The sequence below is a fragment of the Abramis brama genome, assembly GCF_963993115.1.
Source record: "Abramis brama genome assembly, chromosome: 3".
NCBI classification, from domain to species: Eukaryota; Metazoa; Chordata; class Actinopteri; order Cypriniformes; family Leuciscidae; genus Abramis; species Abramis brama.
In genome coordinates this window covers 43,295,186-43,321,088 of record NC_139965.1, presented here as the reverse complement: position 1 = coordinate 43,321,088, position 25,903 = coordinate 43,295,186, and the positions used below count along the sequence as shown (strand labels likewise).

The window sequence follows — 25,903 nt, the reverse complement described above, 5'->3', positions numbered from 1 at the left end:
TTTTTAGGGGTTCAAGGTTAGAGCATTCCTTTCAGATGTCAAATAGATGTTTAGAAAATGTCTTAAAGATGTTTATGATTTAGAATGTATGTAAAACTGACATCTTAAAGACGTCTAGACGTCAGATGTTAGTAAACAGCAGATGCTTTCCAGATGAAGTGATCTTTAACAGACATCTTGCAGATGTACTGCTATCTGGGTAATGCATAGACAGCCCCCATAATCATCTAGTGATCATAATCATAACCCCCCCCCCCCCCCCCACACACACACACACACTTCCATTCAAATCCTGCTCTTCTTATGCTAACCTTGATTATACTAATTTCTTTGTATATTCTTTGTACTGAAATCATCAATCTGGAAAATATGGGACAAAAACTGTGAAAATATGGGACAATTTTCACAGTTTTATATTTTAAGATGTTGTTTTTACAGTATTTATTTTTTAATATTCCAACACTTTGCTTTTGATAGGCCTATATAGCTATTAGGTCAGTCTTACAATTTTTGTATTCAGTGCTTTCAGATTATTTTTAACTGTAAAAACAGTTAAAGACATAAATGTGCATTAAAACTATACATTTATAAATTAAAGATGTCCTTTAAGCGTTTAGAAACACTGGACCGACTATCGGCTTGCCACTGGTGTACCAACGGTGGCCCAGCCGCGGCAAACCGTTGGTGGCGTGCCACCCAAAAAACGCTGGCAGACCAACCGCATATTCAGATTGGTCGACTTGCCGACGATGTGCCGCCGGAGGTCCAACCGTGTCAAGCCGCTGACTTTGTGCCGCCCCAAAAAAAAAAACAGGTCTATAGTTAGTGGGGATAGACTGTACTTAACTGTAATTAAATGTACAATTCTTCCAACAATACAAAGTGGATGAGTAGCGTAAAGCGCGCGTGGTGACTCGTTCATTAAGGTTAGGCTACACAACTTGTTTGAGGCGCGCCGCGCGCCTCCGTTCTATCAGGGCTATTAAGGTGATTAAGTTGTTTATTTGTGTTACAGTGTGGTCAGCGTGATAACCGCACATTATCGGGTCTCCTCATACCGAGAAGCTAGTCTGGCTGGAAACCTTCTCGCCTTGGACGCGCTGGGGAAATAGATCCCTGACATGAGCGACTAACACCATTGACAAACAACAACACACATCGGCGGATAAACCGCACTGATCCCTGAGTGACCACCTGTTTTCTGCACAGACCAACCGGTAAGGGCTTAACTTTACTGAGGGACAATACAAGAGAATGCTGTTTGTATACGTCTCCAAAATGTTTATCAGATGTCTCTTAATGTGAATATTGCCGTTTGGGCGACCGCTATATGCATAAAAGCGCGTTAGATATGAGAGTGCTGCAGGGGTCTTGGAAATATTTTAGTCATAGAGTTCTCATGCTTTATAATCCAATCACTTTATAATGTAGTTTAACCACTGAAAGGGGTTGAATGATTGTTAAAAAGAGCACAGAATCACAAACAAACGAGGTACTTTGAGGATCCAAATCCACTTTCATCTCTTTGTGCACACTCGTCCTTTTCTTCTTCTCATCCTTTCATTCAGACTCCATCTCAGTCACCCATTCCCCTCATCTCTCGCTCAGGTTATTTTCCTGTAATCCAACGCAGAACTGAATTCGCATTTGAAGCTGCGTTACGCAATTGGTGACACTTGGTGAGGATGTAGTTTTAGGCGCGCGCAACCTGCGTGTGTTTCGTGCAGGAGCAAATCCCTCTTAAATGACAGATTAGAGAGAAATTGTTTTGTGATGTGTTGGTTATACATTTTAAAAATAGATTTTTTGTTGTTGTTGCCCTGATATGTTTCTTTTCTCTAATTGTTATGAGAGGTTAATTGCTTCATATTGTCATTCCTAGAATGTCTTGCTCAGGAATTATTAGTCACAGAAAATTTTCCAGTTATGCTAGATATTTTGTCCTTTGCGTGTCCTTGCTAGTACACTGCCAACAATACACACACACACACACACACACACACACGCACGCACACATAATAATAATAGCAATAATTTGACCAACACACCCAAACAAGCAGGGAGAGACATACTATTTTAATGAGCAATTATACTGCCAGATGCCTTTCTAACCCTTGTTTGGTTTGAAGGAACTACATCAGCCCAAGGAGATCTATGATGTCAGAGTTGTGACGTTACAGGCAGCAGACTGGGGAAAATATGTTTAATGCTTTTAAAAAACCCTCAGAAAAATACCCAAGCACTGGGTAGTTTCACAAAACATCTTTATTTGTGCTATTGTTTTATTTTCTTTCAGTCGGTTGTTTGGAAGTAAGTGTAATTCAGTCCTTTCGAAAGTGTCTTCATTGCTATTATCCATGATAAACTTAAGTGTTGTTTTGCTGCATGGGCTGATATATAGAGTGAATGCTTCTGTATATGACTGTCTTTCTTCAGATGAACACAAAACAGAGATTTTTAGAGTCCACATAACGCAAGTGGATAGAACAACTCAAAGTTGACGCTTCAAAAAACATGCAAAACAAACACAACGGTAATCCATATGAGCCCAGTAATCAATATCTTCTGAAGAGAAAAATCAACTTTTTTTAATTTTAAAACTTTTTAAACTATAAACTGTCTCTTCCGGCCAACTGTCAGCATGCTGTGTGTTTATTCAACAATATTATTGACTTGACTGTACTGACGCTATAGGATGAGAACTGAACTGAGCTGGATGATGACATCACTGTTTTCTGCTGAACTGCTTTATAGATGATATGAACTAATAATTGATGATCTTTACAATGGAACTGAATCAAAACTGAACTGACTTCAGCTGAACAATGACACTTTTTTCTTTTTAGAGCTGCTGTGCAGCCAAAATGAACTGTTTGCATCGTTGAATCATTTTACTGTTACCACTGTAAAGCTGCTTTGAAACAATCCATATTATATAAAGTACTTTAAAAATAAAGGTGACTTTACTTGTGAAACTCGCATGGGAAGTGAAAGCACTTCCTCACAAGTTTCTGAAATTGCTGATATCACAATGTGTTGACAAGCGAACGCATGTATAACAGTTGGCTGGAAGCAGTGGTTTATAGTTTAAAAAGTTTAAAATATATTTTTTGTAGGATCTCACACATACCTATAGTTTCACTTCAGAATTGATTCATCAACTGGGGTCGTATGGATTACCGCTGTGTTCGTTTTGCATGGTTTTTGAAGTGTCGGCTTGGAGGGGCCTATCCACTTGCATTATATAGAATCACAGAGATGACTTATTCTTCTAAAAATCTCAGTTTGTTTTCATCTGAACTCAGAAAGTCATATACATCTGGGATGACGCCAGGGTGAGTAAATGAGAGAATTTTAATTTTTGGGTTGAGTATCCCTTTAAGAAAGGAGATAACGTTCTCCTTTCGAGGAGGTTCTGATCAGTACTGAAGTCTTATTGAACCACGGAAGTGCAAGTACACCAATCGCATTTAAGTGTGAATCTTTCTCCTCAAGACACTTGCTCAGACAACTTACCTACTGACGCAAAGTCAAGTGAATCGAACTCGAAAGAGAATGTCTCCGGTTACTCAATGTAACCTCGGTTCCCTAAGATGAGGGAAATAACTTGCTGCTGTGTTACATTGTATCTTATGAGCTCCACTCTACCTTCAGTCTACAGATTCGGACGCAATGGCATTCAGTGTCACCTTACCTGCTGTTTTCACACATTTGAACGCCATTGGCCAGTGTACTTAAACTAGTGTGATTCAAGGCTTCAGTATTTCAACAGAAAGGAGTTTCCCCATAGCGTCAGCTACTGAGACAATGTCTCATTCCCTCATCTCAGGGAACCGATTTTATGTTGAGTAACCATAGATGTTTCAGTTGGAAATCATTAAATACAAGAAAGAAAACTGTACTTGTCTCCACATTAATGGTTTAGTATAACTAATACTAAACTATTTCAATTTATCTTATTATGATACTTGTAGTCAACCTGCTCATTGGAAAAATGTGCCTCTACCTAAATTTTGGCAAACCTCCAAAAACATACCTACAGTATGTTACAATTTGCCGCAGTTTCCATCTGAAATGACTACTAGTGGCAGTAAAACACCAACAACTTTTATTCTTGTTTACACAAATTATGATTACAGGGGAAGATTCTTGTTAGCTAACGTTGTCATCACTCACTTTGAAAGTGTTGTGAAACGTGTAAAAAGCAATGTCATCACATTGACATCTTTCCAGTGAGCTTGGGTTGCTTGTAGTGGGTTGAAATATGTTCTCCAAATGAACGAAGGCTAAAAGTTTCTCAAGCTGCTCTGCTATTTATTTAAGACTAGGCAAGCTTTTTCTGGTCTAGGTCACATTTTTTATTAATATGGATCGTAAGCGTGCCAGGAAATATGTCTTATTTGACCTGCGGGATTGGTGGTTGGAGTGAGCGAGGGGAAGAGGTAATTAAAATAGATGGGTTGAGGAAATTGAGAGAGGCTAACGTTATGGAATCACTTGTCAAAACCAGCACTGTCATTACTCATATCTATTCATGCGATAAGCAAGGCACCAGCAGGTTATGTGTGGTGACAACCAGAGTGTTGTTGAATATTTTGTGTTTATAATAGAAACACGAAGCACTCAGGTTTACTTAAGGTTGTGATAAAATCATAAAATGCTCAGCATTCTTACTTTTTTGTCAGGTGGTATTATAGGCCTATCTTAAAATTCTATCCAGTATAGTTCCAAATCAATCTAATGAGGCAAAGTGGAAAACAGAGCTGAAATATGCATGTATAATCCTTAACTGATAGCATTTAAGCTGGTTTTATGACACAGACCCTTCCAGAGATATTTGTTTGTTTGTGGTGTAGATTAAACCTAATTCTGCACCAAATCCCTTATTTAATTACTATTGACAGTTTAATAGCTTTTTCTATTGAAGCCCTGAAATCCAAAGGTTAAATGAGCATTTGCTGAAGATGTGTCAGTTTCATGAATGGAATTAGTTGTGGAGCTAAAATCCAATGTTTGTGCTTGAAAATGTTTGTTTATTACCTCAAAAACCTTTTCTAAATATCACAGTATATACTTACAAAAGAGTGGTAAGATCATTAATACCTTGTGCAGAATCCATTGCCAGGGCAAACATCTTTACTCCCTCTGTGGATTATTATTTGACATGGTTCAAACTATTCTTGATCCTGAGGAGAGACATCACCTGACTCCTCAAACAGGAAAATTGTCATATTCTGGAATGTACTGACTGGTGTCAAACATGCAGAATCTGTAGCTGAATTGTTTCAACTAAGTTTTTCATTGTTACAGTTTAGTTTGCATTTTTATATATTATTTCCAGTAATCATAGTTAAAGGGATAGTTCACTTTGAAATTAAATTTTGGTATGTTTTAGCTTACCTCAAGGGCATCCAAGATGTAGGTGTCTTTTTTTCCGCAGTAGTTTCAATTTTGATATTTTTAGGTCAAACCGTTCTTGTCTGTCAGTCATATAATGCAGGTCTATGGTCACTGTCTCAAAGAGCATGCACAGAGTCCAAATTAAAACAATTCCCCGTCATCCAAATTAAACAATTCCCCATCGTAAGTACACATTGATGGCCTAAGACACGAAACGAGCGGTTTGTGTGAGAAAACGAACTGTATTTATATCGTTTTTACCTCTTATACACAGCCACGTCCAAGTGATCTGATCTGACGTGTACGCAGACTGGTGCATAGATATATACACTAGATGTCGCCTTGTCTACGGCAGTTCATTGGAACGAATGTCTTTAAGGTGACATCTAGTGTATATATCTATGCACCAGTCTGCGTACACGTCATACACCAGGATGCGCGCACGCCCTCAGATCACTTGGACGTGGCTGTGTATAAGAGGTAAAAACTATATAAAGTTTTTCTCACACAAACCGCTCGTTTCGTGTCTTAGGCCATCAATGTGTACTTACGATGGGGAATTGTTTAATTTGGACGATGGGGAATTGTTTTAATTTGGACTCTGTGCATGCTCTTTGAGACAGTGACCATAGACCTGCATTAAATGACTGACAGACAAGAACGGTTTGACCTAAAAATATCAAAATTGAAACTACTGCGGAAAAAAAGACACCTACATCTTGGATGCCCTTGAGGTAAGCTAAAACATACCAAAATTTAATTTCAAAGTGAACTATCCCTTTAAAGGGATAGTTCACTAAAAAATGAAAAATTACTCAACCTCATGGTGGTGATTGCAGCTTCCTGAGCAAAAGATTTAATCCAGTTCAGTTTTTTTTAAACATTTGTCAGACACAATTCAGTTTTAGCAATATATCTTGAAAACCAGGTTTTTATTAGTATACATTTTAATATATTTTTACCTTTGATGCCATCCTGGCATGGTGTTCAACCGCAAAACAAACTTATCCTCTTGTTATTCCAAATCGGTTGTTCTGTTGAACACAAAAGAAGATGAAAATTATTTGAAAAATACAGTGAAAGTCAGTGGGGTCCAATTCTGTATTGCTTATCCACTCATAGGAACATCTGAAATGGTATGCAACGTAAACCATAAGAAGTATCGATTAATTGCACAATGGTTAGATGGCCACTACATGACAGAATGAATAGTGCTCTGCTCTTTCCTACCAACCAATGCGATTTCATTTGAGTCCATCTTTGTAATCAGTAACATCACATCTCGCCTGTGGGATGTCTTTTCCACGTAGACTCGCACAGGTCAGACTATTGTTATGCGTGCTTGATTAAAACTATAATTTATTTTTTATTAATAATTATTTTATTTCAGTTGTTTATTTTCACTTTAGGCTTTCGTTTTATTTGTGCTATTTCAGTAAAAAAAAAATCTTAAATCAGTAACTAAATAGTTTTTGTATACGATAATAAAATTGATGGTACATTTCTTTAGATTATTGATGTTCGTGTCAAAATCATTGATGGAAGGGTAGGACAGAGGAGGTGATGGATGAAGGAGGGGTGAATGCAAAAGTGAGAGATGATCTCTGATTATCTGATGAGGGGAGACAGTCTCTCACCTGTCATCTGATAAAAAAAGTGATGTGCAACATCTGCCTGAAGAGGGAGAGAACATGAGAGAAGCATAGAAGAGTGAGAATGAGAGGTGTGAAGAAGAAATCTGTGTATGAGGACGTTGAAGAGAAAGATACGAAAGGGAGGCTTTTTTTTTATAGGTCAGATATCTCCCAGAGGCTCTTGATGTTAGATACCACTCTCAGACATTCTGGAGAGGGAAATCTTTTGAATTGGGGACCTACATCTCTCTGACAACCCTTAAACAGCAGCACAGACCTCTGAGACTGCAGAGGAGCATGCGGTGGCCCCAAAGGAGAATTTGGACACTTAATAATGTATGAATGTCATTACTTTCAGGGTTTGAAATGAACATTTTCACTCACTGGCCAATTTGGCTACTCAATTTTAACTCAAAGTTAAGAGTCATTCAGAACTTCTTAAATCCAAAATATCAGAAATAAACTAGGTTATTAAATAGAATTTACTAGATTAAATATATTTATTATAAAATCTGATTATGAATTATTGAATAGCTTTCCATTTTATGACAGTCAATGTTTGTGGATAACATAAAAATGAAAGAGTAGTACAACAAACTGAATCCTATACCTATAGTCCTCACAGTTTATTTTTTTTATTATTTTTTTTCATAAATCAAATGTAAATTCATATCCCAGTTACACTTAATTTCACATAAATTAATATAAATGTGACTTCACATTTTCCGGGTTAAGTAAACATTACATAAAAAAAGAAACCAAATACAATTATATTTTGCATTTTTACATTAACAGTGTTATTCATTTTCTATTTATTAAAACCAAGTATAAATCTTGTTGTTGGTGTTTTTTTTTAAAACATTTATTCCATAACAATAACTAAAGGGAGTAATAATTTAAATCTACAGTCTGTAACTTTTTTGTGTTCAAAATGTACAAAACGTATATAATAAGCGAGTACATCATGCGTCATCACTACGACACACACCTTATGGCATTGGTTCTGACTTTTGTTCACACAGGGACTGATCCCACACAGAAGGCACTCTAACAACTCTATAGCAATTTTCTGGTATCGTCTCTCTGTGTGAACGGGCCTTTGGTTAACTGACAGCGTCAGAATAAAGATGCTAAAGGGCACTTTTGGCGTATAGTGACGTGCAAAAGTCTTGGATATGTAGCACTTATCAGATGCCTAGGGAGTGTGAAACGGGTTGAAAAAGTGGTTTCTTCTCTTTTCCAGAGTACCGGAGTGATATGCTGTTTTGCTAATGTTAGAGGTTCTGATAGCAATGGCATCAAGTGATACAACATAATCGTAACCCACCAAACTGGCAAGTGAATTCATCGCGTTATCCACCACAGTTGACTTTCACTGACATTTTAATTTCACATACATAGTTAATTTCAAACCCTGATTACATTACATACAACATGTCAAGCCAAGTGACTGCAAACAAATGGAGCTAGAGTTTTTCTTAGAACTTTCTTTTCTTTTTTACTGGTTTAGCCATCTTTGCAATGACTTTTAACCAGCTGGTGTTAAGGTGAGTTTTAGTGAATGAGTCATCACATTTCCTGTGAATGAGTCATCACATTTTATATGACCATGATTCACCAATATTAGACAACCTGAACATTTTGTTTTGACCTAGTACAATACATCTATATATGTGTTTGTTCTCTGTTTATTTAAAATAAATGATGCTTCTTCATATGGTCCTTTCAATGAACATTTCAGATAATCTTTTTGGTTTCTTTTTCCATGTAGTTCGTATACTCATCTTACAGCATTTCTACTCTGCCAGATGCTGTCTTCCACACCTCCAGATGTTTTCTTGCATCCTTTTATTCATCTTAATGAAATATGATGTTCACAGACCTTTGCCACTGTGAGCCCAGATGTTAAAAGACAGAAAAAATATTAGATAATAATGCTCTGAGGGAGATGCAGAGATTAAGTGTTAGGAATTTCAAACAAGAGGAAGCAGAGATATATGTTTATCAAAGGGAAGCGTGGAGGAGACAACAATGTGAAGTCAGGTGATGTTATGGGTTTAGCACTTGTAGCCACTGTCCACTTGAGGACATTTTTGTTTGACATTAGCAAGCTGTGACTCTGAGCATGGAACTCAGCATGGAGGCAACCATTTGGGGCTGCAAGGATGTAAATTGCTCATGGTTAGATGCCACTTTGAAAACCGTGTGTGAGTGAAGTATACCCTCCTACTGTCTGCTAATGTCATGCTGTCTGTTTGGCTGACGACGCTCAGCATGGTACAGTTCTGCTCTGCCTCAGTGCTGCGGGAACCGTCCAACAGTGACGGCAGTTTTCAGAGCTTTTACTCACCGAATGCGAAAGCCTCTGAGAGCTCTGAGGGGTTTTAAGGAGCAGAGATGAACTCGCTTCTGTGGAGAAGTTTTGAAAGTGGATCTAAAGTGACAGAGTTTTGAAGCTGAGGCTGACATCTCTTTCTCTGCTGGATTCTGAATGAGCTCATGAGTATTTTTAGATTTCCTGTTTACTTTTTTGGATGTAATCTAAACAATATGTTTCTGCATATATTAGCATATTTTTAATTAGAGAATGGAATTATGGCCCATTCATAATGGTACACTGTACCTACTAAGCACACATACTTTGTCAAACATCTGATACTTTTGATAAACATCTGATAAACATACTTAAAAGTGCTTATTCACGTATTATAAATCACAAATGTTCTACTGAAAGCCTAAGTGGAGTGGGGGCCATGTTTGACTTTTTTGTGACATCATTGCACGGTGATTCCTTAACTCATGAATATTAATTAGGCTGTGCTGGACAGCTATTAATTTAAAGAACTTATTATTAATAAACAAAGCCCACTTTTTAACGTTTGTTAATTTTTTTACTCAAACTTTTATTGCTGTGCTAAATATTTGAAAGCACACATTTCTTAAATGACAAAATAAGTTTTGATGTAGAGATCAATAAATAGTCTGTACCAGGAATGTACATTTAAGTCAACATAAGTATATTTTAAAGGCAGCCCAGTTTAATGACTGCTGAAAGGCAGCCCAGTTTAATGACAAAAACGTAATTTTTGCAAAATTATATTTCATTAGTTCTCTTATGTTTCAAAGTGAAATGTCTAGTATGCTAAAAGCACATTGAATTTTCTCTTTAACAGATATGACTGTGACAATATTTTATTAAATTAGATGGTGCACATTTTGCGGCAGTTCGGAAATGAAATGTCTCCAGACCTTTACCTTAAACCTAACCAATAGTCTAAGCAAAAGCAAATGCAAGATAAAATGCATTTTCTGAAGCAATCTTGCCTTTAATTTCTTTGTTGTCTAATTGATGACTAGTCTATTTTTGGGCCATGGTTTAGACGCAGCTCAAAATTCTTTCGAGTCTTCTGAGTGTTTACATTTCTGGATGAATCATTGTCAACTGACGACACTAGTTGACTCTGCATATTAAGCTGGTAACAAAAGAAGGTACATTAGAGACACATAATTTTAATATCAGCCAACTAAGTTCAGAGATGAAAGTGTGGAGGACTCCATGACAAACATGACATACACCCTACAGTATGTGTGCTTTCAGGGTTAGTTAACTTCTAATACTAGTCATGTCCATATGCGTGTCTGACAGATGAGAGATTCTCAGCCTCAAATGCAAGAATTAGCATTATCAAAAGTGGTCGTTATCGCTGCATGTTGCTTTTACATCACCAGCAGCAGCACGATCAGCATTTGCAATTACTATTTTCAGTGAGGAAGCCACTGTATTCTGCCCTCAGTCCCTCTCTCCCTTCATTTTCTGTACATCATTTCACACATTATGATATAGTCTGATTTAAATGAGAGTCAGATGAATGGTAAGTGCACTAATGCACTAATCCTTTTTTTCAAGCGAGCTTGATATTTTCACAGAGAATGTCACCATTGCAACATTCAACATTGGGTTTTATCTTTTTATATACTGTGTGTGTATAACATTGACCAGAAAATCTATTGAGAGATTCATTGTTTTCTTTACAGCAGGGCTCATTTCTTTTTATCAGCAATATCAGAACATGTATTTTTGTCTTTATCTGTCTTCCCTTTGTTTCTTCCTCTTTATTTCACTTCCCCCTCATTTTTATGTTGTTTTGTTCCATTCCGTTCTGTGATTGTGTTGATACAGTTGTTAATTGGAAGCAGTGAGGTTTAATTATTTAGGCTCATTAATTAGATCCCTTCTCTGTATATCAGCATACTTGGATTTTTGAGGACTTGTACAGTGCCAGTCTTGGGTGTTAAAGTGTCATCTGTTACCTCAGAGGCATTTCTGAACAGATGCAGCTTGCTGGATGTGCCCTGTGTGTGTTTACATCTGGCAGAGTGTTGTTTTGCTTTCTTTTTGGCTGGCAGCCTATGAGTGTGAGTTTATATAAATGTCTAAGTTTGTTCAGATATGTGTGTGTGTGTGTGTATGTATGTATTGAAATGGAACATTGCATGATTAATTTATTGAGGGACAAGAAGCAGTGCAGTCCTGTGTTGTCTCATTGAGAGATTCATTGTTCATTGGTGGAAAGAATACAAGTAAAGGATGATATACAGTCATCCGGGCATTATCATAAAATAAACATCAGTGTGATCATGACACGAAGCTACACACCAAATAATTGTATACATTACCATTTTAAGGGGCGGTTATTTCTTTTAATTCAGCAAGGATTCATTAATTGATCAAAAGTGACAGTAAAATTTTTTACATTGTTACAACAAAATATTTTAGAGTAAATACTGTTCTTTTGAACTTTCTATTCATTAAAGTATCTTGTAAAAAAAAAATGAATCACAATTTCCAGAAAAAAATTAAGCAGCAACTGTTTGCATTGCATTGATAATAATAAGAAATGTTTCTTGAGCACTAAATCAGAATATTAGAATGATTTCTGAAGGATTATGTGACACTGAAGACTGGAATAATGACTGCTTACAATATTTATATTGTAATATTTCTCAATATTATTGTTTTACTGCGTTTTTGACTAAATAAATGCAGCCTTGGTGAGCATAATAGGCTTCTTTAAAAAAACATTTAAAAAAAGGATCAACCCCAAACTTTTGAACGGTAGTGTACATGGACATGAAATATTGATTTGAGTCTGAATTACTTTATAATGTGATAAGAAAGAGACAGCAGAGTTATGCAAAAGTCATGATGCCAGCAAAGTGTAGGTGATAACTGCCAAGGATAATATTAAACATAGTCAAAAACATTTTAGCAGTTATTGAAAAAATAATTTCCCTTTTGTCAGATTAATTTAACACTGCAACTGTACTCCATTTGTAAAGATGGGAGATATTCATCTAACCCATTTGAAGGGTTTTTCTCAGAAGGTTCCCGTGGACCTCATTTTCTCAGCCCTTCTCAGAAGGTTGAACTCTGTTCGAACAGAGAGTTTCTTTAAAAAGGATGGGACATAAGAAGGTCAACACTGGTCCAGAAAAATATACTGCATCTTAAATAAATTCTCCAGCTTACTTTTTTTTAATGCAGTAGAATAAATCTAATGAATTGCCAGCCATCCAAACACCAAAAGATCTAAGAATATAATGTGACTGACATTGATCAAATATTGGGTATCAGTTTCTTTGCCTATGGGCTGGTATAATAATGACATCAGGTTGAAGAGCATATTATGGTATGTTCGGTGAATCGAAGATGAATCCTGTCAAATGAAGCTCAAGGTAATCAGATATTGAAGAGCTGACATGATCATTGAATCGAAGGCAGAAACACTCATGTGGAAACAGACTACCTAACAGCCTGTCTCCTTTAGCTCTCCCTGGAGCCATTCAAAATGTCAGTGGGATTAGTATTAAGATAATGATTGAATGAGAGGATGAAGTTAAACCTTGTATTGTGATTGCTGTTGTGGGATTTATCTACAGAGTTAGGTCAATGCAGCCAGTCATTTCATTTTCAGTACCCTGCCCTTTCTGTTCATGAGCAGAAAAATTGAGATGCGAATGGGGGAGCAGTGCTTGGGGACAGACTGAGAGAGAGAGAGTAATAGTGTGTACGCTTATTTGAAGGGCACTGTGAAGCCATAACCTTTACCTTTTTATAGCATATTAATCAGGGAAAACGGCAAAGGCTGTAAACTTCTGGCGTCTCGAAGCTGTCAGTTCCCCTCCAGTTGCTAATTGATGAGCTTGTATCCGTGTAGAAGTTTGGCCATCAGTGATCTCCTGTGAGCCAAGACAAGGGAATGTGGCCCGTACACTTCATCAGTCAGAGGGTTGCTGAATTACTGCTGTTCAGGGTGAGATGCTGTGAATACAGTCCAGACTTACTGCATGTTATCACACGGCCCTCTGGAACACTTGATTCGGATTGGTTAATTGGGACATTTTTTGTATAATAAACACTTAACTGTCTAATTAATGGATGCATGTTATTTTGGTAGCATTATCAGCCATTAGTAGAGATTTATAATTTAACATCCATTCTGGCTTTATGTAAAATGGTGCATGATCATTTCCCCTATTTTTATATTTAAATCACATTTGCCGTCAATGCTCACTTAAAGTTAATCCTTTATAACATTGTTGAATGTAATCTTTAATTCCTAAATATATTTTTAGTATAGAATTTCAATATAGGCCATTTAATGGTAATCGGCCATAACATGAAAATAATTATTGACTTATAGGTATCAGCCAGAATTTTAATATCAGTGCATCACTAATTAATTAACTAACTAACTAATTGTCCCAGGCAACTGATTCTCCTTAGTTGTGTAGGAACTTACTACTCTGCAGTCTCTTTCTTCTCACATAATAAAATTGTCTCAATTCAAATGAATATTTAATGTCCATTTATTTATTTATATGGTAAGTTGCCATGTAATAAGTGGCTTACCAAGCTTCAAGAAGCTGGAATGATGGCTGAGGATCTGATGAGAAATCAGGCTTGGAGCTTTTTGAGTTAGACTAATTTAAAATGGGATGAGGCTGCTTTATCTCCTCTAAACTTGGCACCTTCTTTCTCACTCTCATTCTATGTTACTTCCATTTTTACACCCCATGTCTTTTTAAAGAATGTCTTTTTAGCACTCACTCTCTCACAATTTTTTCTTTTTAAACTATTGGTGTCATCTCACCAACCTCAGCTCCTGACTTTCCTTTCAAAAAAGAAGTATACTTCAAGTACATGTTATGAAGTATACTTGATTAACGTTCAAGTATATTTTTAAGTATACTTTGTTGTAAGTATACTAATATCAGTGTACTAGTAGTAAACTTGTAAGTGTACTTTTCAATACTGCTTGGGACTAAATTGGCCCACTTTTTAGTGAATAAAAGTTACTATTTATATATTATTTTAGCATTTTAAGTATACTACTTTGTTCCTATTTAGGTATTATTTTTTATACTTGAAATACCTCTAACTGTACTTTAACTCTTTCCATTTTAAAAACATGCACCCTTTTTATCAACACTTAAATGTAGGTAAGTTTCATAAAAAAAAGCAACTGAGAAAATCACATTTTTGTCAAAGACTATGCCGAATCAGATTCAGAACGATGATAAAAACACAGATGTAGTAGATCCATCAACACTCTTAAAGCTTAACAGTTATTTCCTCTTCCTGGGTCAACATTTAATTTGGTAACGTTAGGCAGTTTTGATATAAATGCTGTTTAATTTTTGATGATCGCGTTGTTTTACATTTGCGTAAGCAATCTTTCTATCACTAGTTTCTGCTTCTTCTCCACATTCCTACACTACCAGTGGACTCGCCAAAAGAAAATTCAGATACTCAGAAATAGTAACACATTGGTTTTCTTTATAAATCAATATTTTCAAACAATGTAAGTTTATAAGACAGTATGTGAAACTATGTGAAAAAAGTATTTAATAGGCTACTCAATCACAACTACAAGCCAAGTATACTTCTGGTGAATTTCAGGACACCTTCCCTCACACTACAATTCTAATGTCTTTCTCACACTCACAAATCCTTCACTTTTCTCTTAGTGATCCTGTGTGTTGAAAAGGACAATTGTTTATCAATATTGTAATATGCCTTCAGGACTGTTCTAGCACCTGTTGTTAGCTGGACCATCAAGACTGGGACTGATCAATTGTCTTATCGGCCATAAACAATGCAGACAGTCAGAGGAATAATGAGGTTTCAGCAGTAGAAGGTAGATGACTGGTCCCAATGTAATCAATTTAACACTATAGTGTGAAAACTGTATTTAATAGGCTACCATTGAACTGTGAGGCACTATTTTATACAATGATTCAGTATATAAATATTCTGTTTTTAATCTTGCTCAATCAAAATATGAAATTTGCATGACAATATCATAAGCAGGGGTTCTCAACCCTTGAACCTCGAAGTTCGAGAGGCAGCATTCCAATGGCATCGAGGCACATCCAAATCCGAATGTTCTGTCCCCTTAGATACCTTCATCTGATCGATTTTAAAGGCAGCATAGATATATCTTTGCTTTGATATCCCACAATTCTCTGCGTTCCATTGACAGTTAAGCTAACAATAAAGATGGTAGAAATTAGTATTGTAATAATTAAATATTCGCTTAGTTATCATCAAAGCTCTCTCTATTTTGTTGTAGATCATTAAACTGTTATGCTGCCTCAGAAGTCTGTTTCGTGAGGTACCTTAGTTAGTTTATTTTATTTACCTTTGTGCGCAAATGCTGTTGTCGACAAGAGATTTTGATCAAGGTTGCAGCTAAACTCTGAAAAGTGGACCTTGAGGGCCAGAGTTGAGAACCCCTGTCATATAGACATGCAATAGACCTCCCATAAATTATTTAAAAGCTCAGCTCGGCGTATATTTCATAAATGTACTCAATGTTTTATCTTGTAATGGAATATTTTGTAGCCCCCACAAAAAACATTTATTCAGTCCACTTAGAAATAAGTCTGTCTGGAAGTATTGTGTTGAAGATAAAAATGTCTGAAGGGTTATAAATTCAAATGACACTTTCCTGTTATGCATAGCCAATGGGAACTTAGAATGGACTGCGCTGTTTAAATTGAGGCTTTTGATAACTATTGGTTTTCAATTTCAAGGGCACACACTCTCTCTTTTTCACACACACACAGACACTTGCGGTACACTCTCCTGCTGAGCAGCCAGCTGCTTGTTTTGTTCGTGGTGGGCTGTCTGGTTCTGAGCTTGCTGTTCCTGTCCAACAGGCTCCAGGATTCAGCTGCTGCTGAAGGTCACCATGCATACATTTACTGTATACTTTATCTACTAAGATCAGTCCGTGTAGAGGTCAGAGAACTTGAGCTGCTCTGACCGCTGATATGTTCCCTGCTGGGATGTGAATGACTGTGAACATCATTTCCCTTCTGCAGACTTACTAGTGATATACTGCTGTGTTATTCTGAGACTGCTGTAGCAAATGAGAAGTTATGTAATATGTGAAAATAAGGGGGAAACAATTATACAGAACCACAAATTCTTGGACAGTTTTTGGACAAATCCCTCGTAGAAATAACAAGGTTTACAGTTAGCCATAAAAAGAAAAACTCAACAATTGTGACTCTGTCAGGGTGCCAGTTCTGGAGCCTGTGCCCAATCTGGAACAGTTTCATACAAGGGATCAAAAATTGTCTCGACCTTCTGGTAGATGCCACAATTACACCATCTGACACTTTAACAAATATTTCAGGTACACATTATTCATTAGGTATTTATTTGGATTTTTATATTTTGCGACTGTATTTCAGAGTGAAGCATTGCACTGTGTTACTCATTAGCTCATTTTACTGTCACCATTCAGCTCAGTTTGGTTTTGTTTTCATGGACTTTCAGTTTGTTTTAATTTTTCATGCGTCTTCCTTGTTCAGATTTCCTTGTCTTCCTTGTTCATGTCACATGTCTTCCTTGTTCAGGCAGTTTTATCATTGTTTCATTGGAAACATAAGCCACACTGTAAAAAAAAAAAGTGCTTTTTTGAGTTTTCCTAAAAAAAAACTGGATAAATTGGATAGACACAGTAAATTAAGCTTAATTTTCTAAAATCAAAAGAGATTTTTAACAGTGTTTACAGATCCCCTGACAGTGGACTAGCTAGCTGAGCTCCGAACCAGCATCAATTCACTATTTTTTTCATCACAATTATTTTATTCTTTGTCTGTTCTGTCTTGTTCTCTGTCTGTCAATTCACATTTCTACAATGCTTTATGTCCTACAGCAACCTTTCTTCTCCTGTTGCCCTTTTCACACTTCATCTCCATCTCTGCCTCTGGGTGTTTGTGTGTAGAATGGACTGTGGTGCTTTCATCCATGAGTGGACATGTTCTAAGGGGGCCTTGTCAGCGTAGCACACGCAGGTGCATCGGCACACACACAGACTACACGCACAACAGTTTAGGCTTCTATTTTGAGCGCTCCTTTATTGTGAGAATGAAAGTCATGACCATGAAAATGTTTATCTCCTGTCCAATCTTATGTTACAGCAGTTCCTACAACAATTACCAACAAGCCTTTACAACTACTTAACATGCATGGCCATGCCACCCGCCGCGCAAGACAACCACTGGCCATCATCATTAGCTGCCAAGCATGCAATTAGCTAATTATGAAATATAAGAGCCTGCTTCTTACAGCACATCTGACTGTGAGACTGATGGGCTGAGTCCTTAATCTTGAGTTTTAGAGGGATATATGAGTTACACAGTGGTTACATTTGGTCTCCATTGCCTATAAATCCCTATTATGGATGTACTTCTCTCTGCCCCATTGGTTTTGCCTTAAGAAGTCAGCGGGGATCATAGTCAGTAACAATGAGCCTCTGTAAAACATTTTAAGAGAACAGTGGAGTATACATAGCCTATTTGGTGTGTTTTTCATGGACGAATAAAAATCAGACAATTGAGAGTTGTTTCAAATAGCTGATGTTTTCTGCTCCTGAGAATGTGAATTTGAGCATTGTTCACTCTGAAGAGAAGCTACATAACAAATTTCAAGCTCTCTTTGTTTATCATATTTTCAAACAAAATGATAGACAGTAAGTAAAGATAATTTAACTTTAGAACTGTCTGGCTGAAACTAATGCAAACAAATATGATTATCACACTTGAGAGCTGTCATGTTTTTTGAAGGGGCAGTCCCGGCTCATTTGCCCTAGGTGACATCTTGGGCCTCATTTATAAAATGTTGTGTAGAAAATGTACTACATTTGATCTTACAATCATTTCTCAAATGTGCATCGGTGTGATTCAGTGAACGAATGCACAAAAAAACTTCTCCAAATGTGAAATCTATAAATCACAAATTATCTTGAAATTGCGCACAGCTGAATGGTTTCAAATCTACGTCTTGTAAACGCTTCCAAAATAATGTAATTTTAACATATAATAGAGCACCAGTCAACTGCAAAATCCTTTACTTGAAAATGGCGAGCGGCAAGAATTGCTTAGATTTCCAAATACCTGCTGTACTCCAACTCTCTGCCACAAGGAAATGTGCGTTTGATGGGGACTGTGGTAAACTTTCAAATAAAAGAGGGCCAGGGTTCCAATCATAATTTTAAACAAGCATGTGTTTTTTCCTAAAATAATCATGCAGATTAATTTTCAAAGATACAATACTGTTCAAGTTTTAGGTCATAAGAAAAAAAAAGCCCCTTATGCTCATCAAGGCTACATTTATTTGATCAATTTAATGCATTCTTGCTGAATTTCAAATCTGTTTGAAAGATTATTATTTTTTGAATGGTAATTAACTTTTTGTTGTATTAAAAACACAAAATAATGCCTTTCATAGACATGGGACTTAATCTTAAAGAGTTACTTCTAAAAACTAAAATTCTGCCATCGTTCTCACCTTCAAATCATTCCAAACCTGTATGGCTTTCTTTATTCTGTGGAACATAAAATAAGTTGTTTTGAAGAATGTTGGTAACCAAAAAGTTTTGTTTACCATTGACTTCCATTGCTTCCGAAATTTAATACTTCCCTATTTGAATAACAGTACTCCAACAGAGTAGTATGTCCAAATACATAGTATTCGAAAAACAGTAGGCAAAAAGTAACCGGATGACCTACTACTTCAGCCAAGATTCTGAAGTGTGCATTCGATGGACACTTTACTTTCCCATGAGGCCACGGGAGAGAATTTATTAATGGAAATGAAGTGATGCAGCTGATGCTGGTAGGTCACCTGACAGTTTGGATGTAGTGCATCATTCATTTCCATTCATATTATATGCATACTAACTATATAGAACATACTTTTTCAGTGGTTGCAAAGTAATTCAAATTCAGATGTAGTACCAACTCAGACAGTATGCGATTTCAGACGCACTATGAGACATTCCTTAAAATATCTTTTTATGTTTCATAGAAGAAAGAAAGTCGTATGAGTTTGAGTAAATGATGACAGAATTTTCATTTTTGGATGAATCTCTTAAAAATCTTAACCTAGTATTTCTAAGTTCTGACATCCTGTATAGAAAAGAACAGGTGTTGTGGCTATCCGGTAGGTCCTGGAACTGAACATGAGCCAGCTGGAGAGAGGCAGGTTCAGTGAAAGGCTGTTCTTGGGTCAGACCAGACTGTGCTGGTGTAGGACAGGTGTGACCTCTGCAGCCTCTGACTGTGGTCAGGCTTTTAAAGAGGGAAATATAGGAAATGCAGGTGGTGGAGAAAGAAGAGCGGTAGAAAGGATCACAGAGGGCAGGCATGATTGGGAAAGTAATGAAAAAGATGAGTGGAGAGTGAGCCACAGGCCTCTCAGTGCCTCATATTACTCTTTTCACTTTTTCTCCAAGGTCAGCCATGATGACTGCCCTTTAAAAAACAGCCTACAAATAGACAGCATTATACAGTTACAGAGTTACAGTCATGTGAATGAAATTCAGTGTTCTTAGTAGCTGTTTATGGGACAAATACACAAGGAGGAAGTAACCTGTTAGGCACCTGCTTTGCCACCTTCTACCCTTCACCCATCAGAGTGGCTCTGGTTTTAACACTGGTTGCCGCTTGGACAGGGAATCTGCAGACCCCTTTGAGAACCAGATTATAATATTTCTAAATAAAATCTAGCCAGACTAAGTTGTTGCTGTTTTGAAAATGTAATGTGGTGAGGACATTATCTTGTCCCACTGGCCAGTGGCCACTGACGTTAATGGTTCCTGACTCAAGTCAGTGTTTGCAGAGATGATGTTTCCCACCTCAAAATGCCTTTTCCATGGTGAAAACAAATCGAACATCGAACAAGGCCAAATTGGGCAATTGGAAAAGGCTTATTTGCTGTGGTGGAATGTGGTCCCTTCAGGTTTCTCAACTCAGGCCTTATGCTGCCTTCACATGCTATCGGAAATGTCCTACTTCTGAAGTCGCGATTATGAGCTTGTCACGTTCAAGTGCTTTGTTGTCGTAAAGAACATCTATCATGGAGGACACCAGGTTTATTCTTGCATATTTATTTGGGAAAATCTTATCAAAGGCAAAATGATATTTAGCGTCCCATTCAAATAGATTGCTAGCTTGCTGATAATTCTGGAATTTCCATCAAATACAGGCTATTTTTGTGGTGTATAACACATACAAAATGCTTCAAATTATTATTCATATATATAAATATGCACTACTTTAATGACAAGACAAGGGGATGTAGCTGTTGTGGAAAAAACTAATAAAGCATACTAGTCACAGCAGCAATTGCTCTCACCTCCGCCATGTTTAAAGTTTATGGGCCGCCCAACTCGAGAACTTGGGTATCAAAATAATCCCCAAGCTTCCCAGTGGTAAATACGACTTGAGAGGGCACTCATGTCCAATTTTTAACAGGAAACTTGTATTTACGATAATTCCGATAGCACGTGAAGGCAGTGTTATTAGATTCTTAGCCCTGCAGGAACTCTTGTCAGCAAAGGACACTCTTGATTGCCAATTTCAGTCTGTTACTTATTGACAAGAGCTCATGTCAAGCTCATTTTGATCAATAATAAATCATTATCTGTGTGAACCTCCATAAGCAATTACTTTAGGGCAAAAAATGCAGGTTTATTTTTTGATCTTTTCATTTGATGGTTTTATCGAAAATAACCACCTTGCCTACAGGGTTGATGGAGGATTAGATTGTCTTTATTGTATACATTACAAATCTGTATAAATTAAAGGCAAATACTGATATATGCTGTACATACTTAAAGATTTATATAATGATTCATGATATGTTTTTTCATTGTGGCAATGGGAATTGGGGGAATGAGAAAATTGCAATTAAAAAAAATCTTAATGGTAGATTTGCTACATCTTCTTTGACTTATTTGACATCTTGGGAGATTTGCCCTTAGATCAAAACAGAACTAGTAAACTTAAAGGGATAGTTCACCCAAAAATTACAATTCTGTAATCATTTACTCACCCTCATGTCATTCCAGAACTCTAGGAACTCTTTTTTTTCTAAATAAATGGTAGAGTCTTTCAGGTTAGAGAGTGTGAGGACTCTTAATTCTGCAAGTCGTGGCACTGTTTCTAATCCCTCAGTCAGGTCATGTAGTAGTGACCCTGCCCACAGAGCCTGTTGTGGATTTCAGCTTGTGCACCTCCAACAAAACTCTTTGAAGGACTTAATGCTCCAGGGACCCTTGCAGGGTTTTTGTGTAATAGGGAAACGAATAGGCTTTTCACACCTGATATTGCTAACCCAGTGTCATTCTAAAGCCTGGGTTAACATAATGCTGGGTCGTCAGATTTTGAAATACTATGCATTTATAAACCATGTGTTAACATTCTTATTTAGAAACATTTGTTGCAGGGCTTAATAACTCAAGGTCAAAAGCAGTGACTTTTAATCTTGAGTTATTAAAACATTGCTTAACGCAGGGTTAAAAAAGACGTCAACCTAGGGTCAAGTCAAAGGACTTTTCTCTGACGGCAGTGGCTCTTAAAAAATTATAGATACAATTTAGGTAGAGACACTGTTTCTTTTTCTTCCCTTGAACCTCAAAACACGTGAACATTTATGCAACTTTCAGAGCAGCCGTGGAGATGAAGTTCATGTGCCCTCATCTATTAAGATGACAAATGCTGGACATACGGTGGCCCAGTAGTGCACAACACAACAAAATTAAGCCACAACACAACGGAAACAAGCCACAACACAACGAAATAAAGCCACAACACAACAGAAATGCTCCCGACCATTAGGGGGCTCTCGGAGCGCAGTAGTTAATTTTTAATTTTCCTTTCCAATGTTCTATAGAGTCGGCAGTCTTAAAAAAATATCATGATTAGTTTTAACAGTATGCAACCATTTTATATTGACATGAAATATTAATTCAAAATAACCTACGTGCATTATAGCTGTGTATTTACACTTGAAAGTGCTTTGACGTGCTACCACAGCGCATGATCAAAGCATTCTCGAGGATAAATACGCAGCTATAATGCATGTGGGTGATTTTGGGCTAATCAACCCTGCTCATTTACACAGAAACATGCAGACTTCATATTGAAAAACAGGCACTTGTGAACATTTGATTTTGTGTATTAAGTAAATCAGTGAAATCATATGACTTTAAAGAATCTGTGTTGGGCAATCGATTAAACAAATAATTCAATGACTCACTCATAAAGATAGTCGCTTGTCGCCATCTGTTGGCATAACAGTATAACCTGCAGAAAGAGTTACTGAATAATCGGCACCACTAATACACCGACTGAGTATATTAGCGCTTGTATGATATAAAATGGAATGTGCCTGGTTTTCTTTAACAGTTCCCAGTGGTGTATCAGTAAAATAAACAGTGTTTGGCACTGTTTATTTTACTAGCACATTTACCTGGGTACTGTTTAGACATCAAATAAAACATTTAACATCACCACTGGCCTATAAGTGCAGTGTGAAAAACCCTTTCTCTAGGGTGTAACTTTCAGTAAGCACCCTCCAAAGAAATCTCCATTATTTTCATATCCTCATTACAATGTTTTGTGCTTTTTAGTATAAAACTGCTTTCAAAATATGCTGCATGCATCAGTGAACCAAAATTATGTCTCAAAGCAAAATACATATTTTTAAAAACTTGGTGGCTAGTTTAAGCACTATAAAAACACACCAAATGAGCCTGTTTCACATTGAAAGCTATGGAAATGCATATAGTAGGCTATAATCTTTTTTTGGTCAACCCTATACTATAACCCACACTCCACCCTTCTGTCCTCAACATCACCATTCAGCCTGTGCCTCTCCACTTTGGGTTAAACCTTAGCCCCTCCATTGGGGGGTGGATCTCTGAATGGGGAACTCTGAACCCAACTACATTGGGATCTAAATATGGCCATGGTAGAACGTAGAACACCCATGGAGAGGCCTGGAAGAACATACTTGTGGATCCAAGCCCGGATCTAAATGAGTTAGCAGTGAAAAGACCTGGTGCTATATTTGGCCCCCTCAACTTTGCACAGCAGCTTGTAATATATGCTTCTTCTTCAAGGAAGAGAGAGCAAAATATGACTATATTTTCATAGTCTGCTAGTGTCTGTCTGCATATTTTAGAAGATTGAAAAGATTTTTGGAGGGAATCAACAGTGTGTCTCAAGACAGACAGAGTGCACGGCCTCCAGCACCCGTGTGTGTGTCAAGGGTAGACAGGACATCTGGTGGGATGGTAATGAGGCATACGCTGAGAAGATGTCAAGCCTTCCATAGTGAAGGCACAGTAACAAACTGCATCTCCACACACAAACACAACTGCAGAAATATGAAATGCACCAATGGACTTGCATACTCAAAGAAAAATCAGTCAACTTTATAAATTCTGCTGCATTTACCAGTTTGTACCATGTTATGAAAACGTCTAGGTTATGACTGTAACCTCTGGCATGGCTAACGACGCAGTGTCTCTTACAGTCGTAACCTAGACGTTCCCTTTCGAAAGGGAACTCGCACTGCGTCGATGACGCTATGGGGAACGATGTACAATCCCACCATGCTGAGGGGAGTGCATGCCAATTATGGCTTGTGACAAACATCAGAACTGGCAGTATCAACCTGAAATGCCAAGAAAACACTCCCCCTTCGGGTCATATACATAGACAGGCTGTCAGTGACATTATTCCCTACGGTCACTGCCCAAGCTATAAGCCTCAAAAAGGCCTCCAAACAAGGAAAAGCCTACCAAGGCCACTCAAGGGCTTGGAAGGGGTTCCTTTAAGGGAATATGGCCAGGGGGTCCGAAAGGAGTCCCGTCCAGTCACTTTCTGAGGGGGACATAGAGTCAACCCCACATTCCACCAGAAAGGCTGACCTGATCAAATCTACTGACCTAGTCTTGCCAACAACCTGTCTGTTTTCCTAAACAGAGTCTCACATAAAAAAACAATAGTGAAACCAGAACATAGAGATGGGCATCCTGGAGAGTAGAACTCAGCATAGCGCTTTATAACCCTTGCAAACGAGGGGAGTAACTCTACTCAATCCTGGATCTACACGGTGCTTTGAAACATTGTGGAGGCTGGGCACTCTAAGAAGGGACCCTAGATAAGGGCAGCGCCTCCAGCTCTAGGGCTGGTCTAGCAGGAAGGCCTCATGAGAGTCCTTCAACCTTCTAATCAGACTTAGGGTTGGCTAGGAAAATAATATATATATATATATATATATATATATATATATATATATATATATATATATATATATATATATATATATTAGGGATGCCACAATTCTCAATATAATATTGAACCGTTCGGTACGACATCCACGGTTCAATACGCGCTTGTGAATTGCGTTTTTTTCGGTTTTACATTTAAATAATTTATGTGCGTTTTATTTCTCTCCGAATTGACTCTTTGTGTGTGCAGAGCTGATTGAGTCTACGAGCTGATAAGGAAATTCCCCGCGAGTAAATATTCAGTCACTATGCTCTAAAGTTAGGGGCGCTTAACCATCATTCCACACTTTAACATGGCAAGCGGCGGTGAAGTGAGGCTACAGTACGAGGAAGCGCCAGCGTTTTTCAAATCCGTGGTGTGGGGAAATTTCGGTTTTGCCGTTGAGTATAGTGCCGAGGAAGAAAAAACGGTAAACAATAAAAATAACTGTGTGCAAGCATTGTTATAAACGTGTAGCCTACTCAAACGGAAACACTTCCAACATGACTGCACATCTGCGGCGCCATCACCCAGCAATATCACTGTCTGAAGGCACAAATATGTTTATTTGAAATGGTCAATTTAAAGGGGTCGCACACTGGACGCGCAGCGCCACGTCTTTTAAATTCGAACACATTATTCTCTATGAGTGTACGTAGCGCTACACACACCATCGGCGCCTTTCGGCGTCTGTCCGCGGCGCCCAGCAACGGCTCAGGATCGTGTTCAAAATCCTGCCGCGCCACAAAGCGCCATCTACATAGTTTTACATTAAATGTACATTTATTTGTCTCATATCGTCGTTAATGTATATACTGACTTCACCCTGTGCTGCAATATACATTTAGTTTTACATTCATTCACAGAAATCAGCGGATATCGGAAATATGGGATTTTCAGGTGATATTGTCAATTCATTCAGTTAACGGACGCTCTGAGGTAAAGTGTTCAGACTGCAGACTAAGCAACGATTCTATTTAATTGTACAGTACAATCATAACATAGTACAGGCATTATCTTAATTTCATAATGTCCTTATAAACATAACAATATTGCTGGCCATAAACTGAGAAAGTGCGCGTCCGGTGTGCGATACCTCGAGTTGTCCTAGACTGTGGGCATGTAGGCCTATGTTTATTTTCAAAATTTAGGAATTTGTGTGTTCCCCAGTTTGTACATGGGCTACCAGCAGCTGTGAGATGTCAGTGTTAATTGTATATTATACAATA

At 37.5% G+C, this 25,903-nt stretch overlaps 1 protein-coding gene across 2 annotated transcripts in view; it reads left to right on the top strand.

Annotated features, from left to right (window-relative positions):
• The window catches only part of slc8a4b (solute carrier family 8 member 4b), a 76,564-nt gene that overhangs the window by 923 nt on the left and 49,738 nt on the right, over nt 1-25,903 (top strand). Inside the window, exon 2 of one of the 2 annotated variants that reach the window (XM_084110141.1) lies at nt 1,016-1,217. The exons of the other annotated variant lie outside the window; for it this stretch is intronic. The gene's annotated coding sequence lies outside the window, so the exon portion shown is untranslated. The remainder of the gene's footprint in view (nt 1-1,015; nt 1,218-25,903) is intronic. 2 annotated transcript variants of the gene reach the window in all.